The sequence below is a fragment of the Danio rerio genome, chromosome 17 (assembly GCF_049306965.1).
Source record: "Danio rerio strain Tuebingen ecotype United States chromosome 17, GRCz12tu, whole genome shotgun sequence".
Lineage (NCBI taxonomy): Eukaryota > Metazoa > Chordata > Actinopteri > Cypriniformes > Danionidae > Danio > Danio rerio.
Window position 1 is genome coordinate 24,703,021 of NC_133192.1, and position 10,503 is coordinate 24,713,523.

A 10,503-nucleotide genomic window follows, 5' to 3' on the forward strand; every position below is an offset into this window, starting at 1 on the left:
CATAAGGAGCTTTTCAATAGCTCGAATCAGTGCCCCATAGTTATTGTTCAACATTGACTTCAATGTGTTTCTTCCGGTTTTGTTGGAGAGAAACTAGACAAAATGCCTGAGTCTAAAAACGGCAGCATAGCTGACCCTGGATTTGTGTGCAAATATGATTTCAGTGCCCTTGCATGCTTCATTATTTTACCCCAATCCCTGCACAGCCCAGTAAATGCATCCCAATCTCAGCCATTTTCTCGGACGTTCAGCGTTGTGACTCCGCCCCATTTACCACATTACCCACAGTTCTCTTCTCCCAGATTCACAAAAGTAGTGTAAACTTTTCTTTAAGTTAAAATGAAACAGTGTATAAGTAATTCTTTTTAGGCTTTTCAACAACCTGTTCTACTGACACAGCATGCACTCATTGGTGCCAGAAGGCTGATGGCTAGCAGTTTAAAGTTTGATACCACCTTGTCGTTTCATGTCCAGATTGGTAGATATAAGAGTTCATTGTTTAGATTGGTATTCTTTCGCAGAGGCAATATCATAGCCTATGAGGCCTAGCAGAGGCGTGATCATTGCTGGTTGAAAACTTTACCCTATACCCCGCCGAGATGGCTTGAAATACAGTCAGCTCTGGCAATTTTTGACAGCCTCCTAGAAGGCTCTATGTTCTGTTCAAAAGAATAGCTGAGTGTCTGGATCTTGAACATGCTGCAATTTGCGCCAGAGTTGTTTCACTAAACATGCAGCAGGTTGGATTCACCTGAACCATGACAATCTTCAGAATGTTGTCAGAAAACTTCAGCGGAAGCACCAGGCTCTCTGAAAAATTGAACGACGAGGATGGGATTGAACCCACGCGTGGATTAGCAGTCCATCCCCTTAACCGCTTGGCAACCTCGTCATGAATTTACCCAGTTTCCTGGTGGGGGCTGTGCTGTGGCATGTATGTAAGCATTTGCAACTATTTTTGGTAAATATGAAATTAAATCTTGCAACAACCTCCTTCAAAACGCTAAGAGGGTGAGAGTAAAACATCTTCCACGAAAGCACTTGGCTCTCTCAATTGAACGTCAAGGATGGGATTTGAACCCACGCGTGCAGAGCACAATAAGTTAGCAGTCCATCGCCTTAACCACTCGACCACCTCGTCACGTAGGCTCCCACTTTCCTGATGGAGCCTGGACTGTGGCACATAATTATTTATGTATGTTCCTGCAACCATCTTCGGTAGATGACTTTCCAATTTGCCATAACAAGCACGAAGATGGTGCGAGTAAGATACCTTCCATGAAAGCCCCGGCCTCTCCTAAACAAACGACGAGGATGGGATTCAAACCCACGCGTGCAGAACACAATGGATTAGCAGTCCATCGCCTTAACCACTCGGCCACCTCGTCACATATGTTCCCACCTTTCTGAGGGAGGCTAGACTGTGGCACATATTTGTTTATGTATGTTTCTGCAACTAATTTCGGCCAAATGACTTTCAATTTTGCCATAACATGCTTCGAAGCACTAAGAGGGTGAGAGTAAGAAACCTTCCACGGAAGCACTGGGCTCTCTTGAATGAACAACGACGACGGGATTAAACCGCACACATGCAGAGCACAATGGATTAGCAGGCCATCGCCTTATCCACTCGGCTCCCTCCTCTCGCATACATACGCTTTCCTGATGGAGGCTGGACTGTGGCGTGTACGTATGTTTTTGCCGCTAATTTCGCTACATATTACATAAAGTTTTTGCCATAACGTCCTTTAAGACGCTAAGAGGTGCAAGTAAGAAACCTTAGACAGAAGCAGTGGCCTCTCCCAAAACAACGAGGATGGGATTTAAGCTTGCAGAGTACAGCGTACTAACCTAAGCACTCGGCCACCTCATCATGCGTAAGCACAACTTTGTGCCAGAGGAAGGTTTAACTTTTAGTTGGACGAGCAACAAGGATGGGACTCAAACCCGCGCGAGCAGAGCACCAGGGATTAGCAGTCTTTTACCCTAGCCACTCAGCCACCTCGTCTCAGGTTACCTGCTTGTTGTGCAGGAAGTTGGACTTTGTTGTTTCTTGGGGGTTCTTACGAAAAAGATGCAGCTAAAGCTTGTCATAAGGAGCTTTTCAATAGCTCGAATCAGTGCCCCATAGTTATTGTTCAACATTGACTTCAATGTGTTTCTTCCGGTTTTGTTGGAGAGAAACTAGACAAAATGCCTGAGTCTAAAAACGGCAGCATAGCTGACCCTGGATTTGTGTGCAAATATGATTTCAGTGCCCTTGCATGCTTCATTATTTTACCCCAATCCCTGCACAGCCCAGTAAATGCATCCCAATCTCAGCCATTTTCTCGGCCGTTCAGCGTTGTGACTCCGCCCCCTTTACCACATTACCCACAGTTCTCTTCTCCCAGATTCACAAAAGTAGTGTAAACTTTTCTTTAAGTTAAAATGAAACAGTGTATAAGTAATTCTTTTTAGGCTTTTCAACAACCTGTTCTACTGACACAGCATGCACTCATTGGTGCCAGAAGGCTGATGGCTAGCAGTTTAAAGTTTGATACCACCTTGTCGTTTCATGTCCAGATTGGTAGATATAAGAGTTCATTGTTTAGATTGGTATTCTTTCGCAGAGGCAATATCATAGCCTATGAGGCCTAGCCGAGGCGTGATCATTGCTGGTTGCAAACTTTACCCAATACCCCGCCGAGATGGCTTGAAATACAGTCAGCTCTGGCAGTTTTTGACAGCCTCCTAGAAGGCTCTATGTTCTGTTCAAAAGAATAGCTGAGTGTCTGGATCTTGAACATGCTGCAATTTGCGCCAGAGTTGTTTCACTAAACATGCAGCAGGTTGGATTCACCTGAACCATGACAATCTTCAGAATGTTGTCAGAAAACTTCAGCGGAAGCACCAGGCTCTCTGAAAAATTGAACGACGAGGATGGGATTGAACCCACGCATGGATTAGCAGTCCATCCCCTTAACCGCTTGGCAACCTCGTCATGAATTTACCCAGTTTCCTGGTGGGGGCTGTGCTGTGGCATGTATGTAAGCATTTGCAACTATTTTTGGTAAATATGAAATTAAATCTTGCAACAACCTCCTTCAAAACGCTAAGAGGGTGAGAGTAAAACATCTTCCACGAAAGCACTTGGCTCTCTCAATTGAACGTCAAGGATGGGATTTGAACCAACGCGTGCAGAGCACAATAAGTTAGCAGTCCATCGCCTTAACCACTCGACCACCTCGTCACGTAGGCTCCCACTTTCCTGATGGAGCCTGGACTGTGGCACATAATTATTTATGTATGTTCCTGCAACCATCTTCGGTAGATGACTTTCCAATTTGCCATAACAAGCACGAAGATGGTGCGAGTAAGATACCTTCCATGAAAGCCCCGGCCTCTCCTAAACAAACGACGAGGATGGGATTCGAACCCACGCGTGCAGAGCACAATGGATTAGCAGTCCATCGCCTTAACCACTCGGCCACCTCGTCACATATGTTCCCACCTTTCTGAGGGAGGCTAGACTGTGGCACATATTTGTTTATGTATGTTTCTGCAACTAATTTCGGCCAAATGACTTTCAATTTTGCCATAACATGCTTCGAAGCACTAAGAGGGTGAGAGTAAGAAACCTTCCACGGAAGCACTGGGCTCTCTTGAATGAACAACGACGACGGGATTAAACCGCACACATGCAGAGCACAATGGATTAGCAGGCCATCGCCTTATCCACTCGGCTCCCTCCTCTCGCATACATACGCTTTCCTGATGGAGGCTGGACTGTGGCGTGTACGTATGTTTTTGCCGCTAATTTCGCTACATATTACATAAAGTTTTTGCCATAACGTCCTTTAAGACGCTAAGAGGTGCAAGTAAGAAACCTTAGACAGAAGCAGTGGCCTCTCCCAAAACAACGAGGATGGGATTTAAGCTTGCAGAGTACAGCGTACTAACCTAAGCACTCGGCCACCTCATCATGCGTAAGCACAACTTTGTGCCAGAGGAAGGTTTAACTTTTAGTTGGACGAGCAACAAGGATGGGACTCAAACCCGCGCGAGCAGAGCACCAGGGATTAGCAGTCTTTTACCCTAGCCACTCAGCCACCTCGTCTCAGGTTACCTGCTTGTTGTGCAGGAAGTTGGACTTTGTTGTTTCTTGGGGGTTCTTACGAAAAAGATGCAGCTAAAGCTTGTCATAAGGAGCTTTTCAATAGCTCGAATCATTGCCCCATAGTTATTGTTCAACATTGACTTCAATGTGTTTCTTCCGGTTTTGTTGGAGAGAAACTAGACAAAATGCCTGAGTCTAAAAACGGCAGCATAGCTGACCCTGGATTTGTGTGCAAATATGATTTCAGTGCCCTTGCATGCTTCATTATTTTACCCCAATCCCTGCACAGCCCAGTAAATGCATCCCAATCTCAGCCATTTTCTCGGCCGTTCAGCGTTGTGACTCCGCCCCCTTTACCACATTACCCACAGTTCTCTTCTCCCAGATTCACAAAAGTAGTGTAAACTTTTCTTTAAGTTAAAATGAAACAGTGTATAAGTAATTCTTTTTAGGCTTTTCAACAACCTGTTCTACTGACACAGCATGCACTCATTGGTGCCAGAAGGCTGATGGCTAGCAGTTTAAAGTTTGATACCACCTTGTCGTTTCATGTCCAGATTGGTAGATATAAGAGTTCATTGTTTAGATTGGTATTCTTTCGCAGAGGCAATATCATAGCCTATGAGGCCTAGCCGAGGCGTGATCATTGCTGGTTGCAAACTTTACCCAATACCCCGCCGAGATGGCTTGAAATACAGTCAGCTCTGGCAGTTTTTGACAGCCTCCTAGAAGGCTTTATGTTCTGTTCAAAAGAATAGCTGAGTGTCTGGATCTTGAACATGCTGCAATTTGCGCCAGAGTTGTTTCACTAAACATGCAGCAGGTTGGATTCACCTGAACCATGACAATCTTCAGAATGTTGTCAGAAAACTTCAGCGGAAGCACCAGGCTCTCTGAAAAATTGAACGACGAGGATGGGATTGAACCCACGCGTGGATTAGCAGTCCATCCCCTTAACCGCTTGGCAACCTCGTCATGAATTTACCCAGTTTCCTGGTGGGGGCTGTGCTGTGGCATGTATGTAAGCATTTGCAACTATTTTTGGTAAATATGAAATTAAATCTTGCAACAACCTCCTTCAAAACGCTAAGAGGGTGAGAGTAAAACATCTTCCACGAAAGCACTTGGCTCTCTCAATTGAACGTCAAGGATGGGATTTGAACCCACGCGTGCAGAGCACAATAAGTTAGCAGTCCATCGCCTTAACCACTCGACCACCTCGTCACGTAGGCTCCCACTTTCCTGATGGAGCCTGGACTGTGGCACATAATTATTTATGTATGTTCCTGCAACCATCTTCGGTAGATGACTTTCCAATTTGCCATAACAAGCACGAAGATGGTGCGAGTAAGATACCTTCCATGAAAGCCCCGGCCTCTCCTAAACAAACGACGAGGATGGGATTCGAACCCACGCGTGCAGAACACAATGGATTAGCAGTCCATCGCCTTAACCACTCGGCCACCTCGTCACATATGTTCCCACCTTTCTGAGGGAGGCTAGACTGTGGCACATATTTGTTTATGTATGTTTCTGCAACTAATTTCGGCCAAATGACTTTCAATTTTGCCATAACATGCTTCGAAGCACTAAGAGGGTGAGAGTAAGAAACCTTCCACGGAAGCACTGGGCTCTCTTGAATGAACAACGACGACGGGATTAAACCGCACACATGCAGAGCACAATGGATTAGCAGGCCATCGCCTTATCCACTCGGCTCCCTCCTCTCGCATACATACGCTTTCCTGATGGAGGCTGGACTGTGGCGTGTACGTATGTTTTTGCCGCTAATTTCGCTACATATTACATAAAGTTTTTGCCATAACGTCCTTTAAGACGCTAAGAGGTGCAAGTAAGAAACCTTAGACAGAAGCAGTGGCCTCTCCCAAAACAACGAGGATGGGATTTAAGCTTGCAGAGTACAGCGTACTAACCTTAGCACTCGGCCACCTCATCATGCGTAAGCACAACTTTGTGCCAGAGGAAGGTTTAACTTTTAGTTGGACGAGCAACAAGGATGGGACTCAAACCCGCGCGAGCAGAGCACCAGGGATTAGCAGTCTTTTACCCTAGCCACTCAGCCACCTCGTCTCAGGTTACCTGCTTGTTGTGCAGGAAGTTGGACTTTGTTGTTTCTTGGGGGTTCTTACGAAAAAGATGCAGCTAAAGCTTGTCATAAGGAGCTTTTCAATAGCTCGAATCAGTGCCCCATAGTTATTGTTCAACATTGACTTCAATGTGTTTCTTCCGGATTTGTTGGAGAGAAACTAGACAAAATGCCTGAGTCTAAAAACGGCAGCATAGCTGACCCTGGATTTGTGTGCAAATATGATTTCAGTGCCCTTGCATGCTTCATTATTTTACCCCAATCCCTGCACAGCCCAGTAAATGCATCCCAATCTCAGCCCTTTTCTCGGACGTTCAGCGTTGTGACTCCGCCCCCTTTACCACATTACCCACAGTTCTCTTCTCCCAGATTCACAAAAGTAGTGTAAACTTTTCTTTAAGTTAAAATGAAACAGTGTATAAGTAATTCCTTTTAGGCTTTTCAACAACCTGTTCCACTGACACAGCATGCACTCATTGGTGCCAGAAGGCTGATGGCTAGCAGTTTAAAGTTTGATACCACCTTGTCGTTTCATGTCCAGATTGGTAGATATAAGAGTTCATTGTTTAGATTGGTATTCTTTCGCAGAGGCAATATCATAGCCTATGAGGCCTAGCAGAGGCGTGATCATTGCTGGTTGAAAACTTTACCCTATACCCCGCCGAGATGGCTTGAAATACAGTCAGCTCTGGCAATTTTTGACAGCCTCCTAGAAGGCTCTATGTTCTGTTCAAAAGAATAGCTGAGTGTCTGGATCTTGAACATGCTGCAATTTGCGCCAGAGTTGTTTCACTAAACATGCAGCAGGTTGGATTCACCTGAACCATGACAATCTTCAGAATGTTGTCAGAAAACTTCAGCGGAAGCACCAGGCTCTCTGAAAAATTGAACGACGAGGATGGGATTGAACCCACGCGTGGATTAGCAGTCCATCCCCTTAACCGCTTGGCAACCTCGTCATGAATTTACCCAGTTTCCTGGTGGGGGCTGTGCTGTGGCATGTATGTAAGCATTTGCAACTATTTTTGGTAAATATGAAATTAAATCTTGCAACAACCTCCTTCAAAACGCTAAGAGGGTGAGAGTAAAACATCTTCCACGAAAGCACTTGGCTCTCTCAATTGAACGTCAAGGATGGGATTTGAACCCACGCGTGCAGAGCACAATAAGTTAGCAGTCCATCGCCTTAACCACTCGACCACCTCGTCACGTAGGCTCCCACTTTCCTGATGGAGCCTGGACTGTGGCACATAATTATTTATGTATGTTCCTGCAACCATCTTCGGTAGATGACTTTCCAATTTGCCATAACAAGCACGAAGATGGTGCGAGTAAGATACCTTCCATGAAAGCCCCGGCCTCTCCTAAACAAACGACGAGGATGGGATTCGAACACACGCGTGCAGAACACAATGGATTAGCAGTCCATCGCCTTAACCACTCGGCCACCTCGTCACATATGTTCCCACCTTTCTGAGGGAGGCTAGACTGTGGCACATATTTGTTTATGTATGTTTCTGCAACTAATTTCGGCCAAATGACTTTCAATTTTGCCATAACATGCTTCGAAGCACTAAGAGGGTGAGAGTAAGAAACCTTCCACGGAAGCACTGGGCTCTCTTGAATGAACAACGACGACGGGATTAAACCGCACACATGCAGAGCACAATGGATTAGCAGGCCATCGCCTTATCCACTCGGCTCCCTCCTCTCGCATACATACGCTTTCCTGATGGAGGCTGGACTGTGGCGTGTACGTATGTTTTTGCCGCTAATTTCGCTACATATTACATAAAGTTTTTGCCATAACGTCCTTTAAGACGCTAAGAGGTGCAAGTAAGAAACCTTAGACAGAAGCAGTGGCCTCTCCCAAAACAACGAGGATGGGATTTAAGCTTGCAGAGTACAGCGTACTAACCTAAGCACTCGGCCACCTCATCATGCGTAAGCACAACTTTGTGCCAGAGGAAGGTTTAACTTTTAGTTGGACGAGCAACAAGGATGGGACTCAAACCCGCGCGAGCAGAGCACCAGGGATTAGCAGTCTTTTACCCTAGCCACTCAGCCACCTCGTCTCAGGTTACCTGCTTGTTGTGCAGGAAGTTGGACTTTGTTGTTTCTTGGGGGTTCTTACGAAAAAGATGCAGCTAAAGCTTGTCATAAGGAGCTTTTCAATAGCTCGAATCATTGCCCCATAGTTATTGTTCAACATTGACTTCAATGTGTTTCTTCCGGTTTTGTTGGAGAGAAACTAGACAAAATGCCTGAGTCTAAAAACGGCAGCATAGCTGACCCTGGATTTGTGTGCAAATATGATTTCAGTGCCCTTGCATGCTTCATTATTTTACCCCAATCCCTGCACAGCCCAGTAAATGCATCCCAATCTCAGCCATTTTCTCGGCCGTTCAGCGTTGTGACTCCGCCCCCTTTACCACATTACCCACAGTTCTCTTCTCCCAGATTCACAAAAGTAGTGTAAACTTTTCTTTAAGTTAAAATGAAACAGTGTATAAGTAATTCTTTTTAGGCTTTTCAACAACCTGTTCTACTGACACAGCATGCACTCATTGGTGCCAGAAGGCTGATGGCTAGCAGTTTAAAGTTTGATACCACCTTGTCGTTTCATGTCCAGATTGGTAGATATAAGAGTTCATTGTTTAGATTGGTATTCTTTCGCAGAGGCAATATCATAGCCTATGAGGCCTAGCCGAGGCGTGATCATTGCTGGTTGCAAACTTTACCCAATACCCCGCCGAGATGGCTTGAAATACAGTCAGCTCTGGCAGTTTTTGACAGCCTCCTAGAAGGCTTTATGTTCTGTTCAAAAGAATAGCTGAGTGTCTGGATCTTGAACATGCTGCAATTTGCGCCAGAGTTGTTTCACTAAACATGCAGCAGGTTGGATTCACCTGAACCATGACAATCTTCAGAATGTTGTCAGAAAACTTCAGCGGAAGCACCAGGCTCTCTGAAAAATTGAACGACGAGGATGGGATTGAACCCACGCATGGATTAGCAGTCCATCCCCTTAACCGCTTGGCAACCTCGTCATGAATTTACCCAGTTTCCTGGTGGGGGCTGTGCTGTGGCATGTATGTAAGCATTTGCAACTATTTTTGGTAAATATGAAATTAAATCTTGCAACAACCTCCTTCAAAACGCTAAGAGGGTGAGAGTAAAACATCTTCCACGAAAGCACTTGGCTCTCTCAATTGAACGTCAAGGATGGGATTTGAACCCACGCGTGCAGAGCACAATAAGTTAGCAGTCCATCGCCTTAACCACTCGACCACCTCGTCACGTAGGCTCCCACTTTCCTGATGGAGCCTGGACTGTGGCACATAATTATTTATGTATGTTCCTGCAACCATCTTCGGTAGATGACTTTCCAATTTGCCATAACAAGCACGAAGATGGTGCGAGTAAGATACCTTCCATGAAAGCCCCGGCCTCTCCTAAACAAACGACGAGGATGGGATTCGAACCCACGCGTGCAGAACACAATGGATTAGCAGTCCATCGCCTTAACCACTCGGCCACCTCGTCACATATGTTCCCACCTTTCTGAGGGAGGCTAGACTGTGGCACATATTTGTTTATGTATGTTTCTGCAACTAATTTCGGCCAAATGACTTTCAATTTTGCCATAACATGCTTCGAAGCACTAAGAGGGTGAGAGTAAGAAACCTTCCACGGAAGCACTGGGCTCTCTTGAATGAACAACGACGACGGGATTAAACCGCACACATGCAGAGCACAATGGATTAGCAGGCCATCGCCTTATCCACTCGGCTCCCTCCTCTCGCATACATACGCTTTCCTGATGGAGGCTGGACTGTGGCGTGTACGTATGTTTTTGCCGCTAATTTCGCTACATATTACATAAAGTTTTTGCCATAACGTCCTTTAAGACGCTAAGAGGTGCAAGTAAGAAACCTTAGACAGAAGCAGTGGCCTCTCCCAAAACAACGAGGATGGGATTTAAGCTTGCAGAGTACAGCGTACTAACCTTAGCACTCGGCCACCTCATCATGCGTAAGCACAACTTTGTGCCAGAGGAAGGTTTAACTTTTAGTTGGACGAGCAACAAGGATGGGACTCAAACCCGCGCGAGCAGAGCACCAGGGATTAGCAGTCTTTTACCCTAGCCACTCAGCCACCTCGTCTCAGGTTACCTGCTTGTTGTGCAGGAAGTTGGACTTTGTTGTTTCTTGGGGGTTCTTACGAAAAAGATGCAGCTAAAGCTTGTCATAAGGAGCTTTTCAATAGCTCGAATCAGTGCCCCATAGTTATTGTT

The 10,503-nt window shown here is 45.7% G+C and overlaps 10 non-coding genes across 10 annotated transcripts; 5 read left to right on the plus strand and 5 right to left on the minus strand.

Annotated features, from left to right (window-relative positions):
• Positions 1-509: 509 nt before the first annotated feature.
• Positions 510-650, plus strand: LOC137488183 (U4 spliceosomal RNA). Its single transcript, XR_011010140.1, has one exon. It is a non-coding gene; the product is annotated as a U4 spliceosomal RNA (small nuclear RNA).
• A 656-nt stretch (positions 651-1,306) lies between these two features.
• On the minus strand, positions 1,307-1,388 carry trnas-gcu (transfer RNA serine (anticodon GCU)). Its single transcript has one exon. It is a non-coding gene; the product is annotated as a tRNA-Ser (tRNA).
• A 1,212-nt stretch (positions 1,389-2,600) lies between these two features.
• LOC137490534 (U4 spliceosomal RNA) lies at positions 2,601-2,741 on the plus strand. Its single transcript, XR_011010149.1, has one exon. It is a non-coding gene; the product is annotated as a U4 spliceosomal RNA (small nuclear RNA).
• Positions 2,742-3,397: 656 nt separating this feature from the next.
• trnas-gcu (transfer RNA serine (anticodon GCU)) lies at positions 3,398-3,479 on the minus strand. The gene has a single exon. It is a non-coding gene; the product is annotated as a tRNA-Ser (tRNA).
• A 1,212-nt stretch (positions 3,480-4,691) lies between these two features.
• Positions 4,692-4,832, plus strand: LOC137488191 (U4 spliceosomal RNA). Its single transcript, XR_011010146.2, has one exon. It is a non-coding gene; the product is annotated as a U4 spliceosomal RNA (small nuclear RNA).
• A 656-nt stretch (positions 4,833-5,488) lies between these two features.
• Positions 5,489-5,570, minus strand: trnas-gcu (transfer RNA serine (anticodon GCU)). Its single transcript has one exon. It is a non-coding gene; the product is annotated as a tRNA-Ser (tRNA).
• A 1,212-nt stretch (positions 5,571-6,782) lies between these two features.
• On the plus strand, positions 6,783-6,923 carry LOC141378620 (U4 spliceosomal RNA). The gene has a single exon (XR_012393505.1). It is a non-coding gene; the product is annotated as a U4 spliceosomal RNA (small nuclear RNA).
• Positions 6,924-7,579: 656 nt separating this feature from the next.
• trnas-gcu (transfer RNA serine (anticodon GCU)) lies at positions 7,580-7,661 on the minus strand. The gene has a single exon. It is a non-coding gene; the product is annotated as a tRNA-Ser (tRNA).
• Positions 7,662-8,873: 1,212 nt separating this feature from the next.
• LOC141378621 (U4 spliceosomal RNA) lies at positions 8,874-9,014 on the plus strand. The gene has a single exon (XR_012393507.1). It is a non-coding gene; the product is annotated as a U4 spliceosomal RNA (small nuclear RNA).
• Positions 9,015-9,670: 656 nt separating this feature from the next.
• trnas-gcu (transfer RNA serine (anticodon GCU)) lies at positions 9,671-9,752 on the minus strand. Its single transcript has one exon. It is a non-coding gene; the product is annotated as a tRNA-Ser (tRNA).
• Between the last annotated feature and the right edge of the window lie 751 nt (positions 9,753-10,503).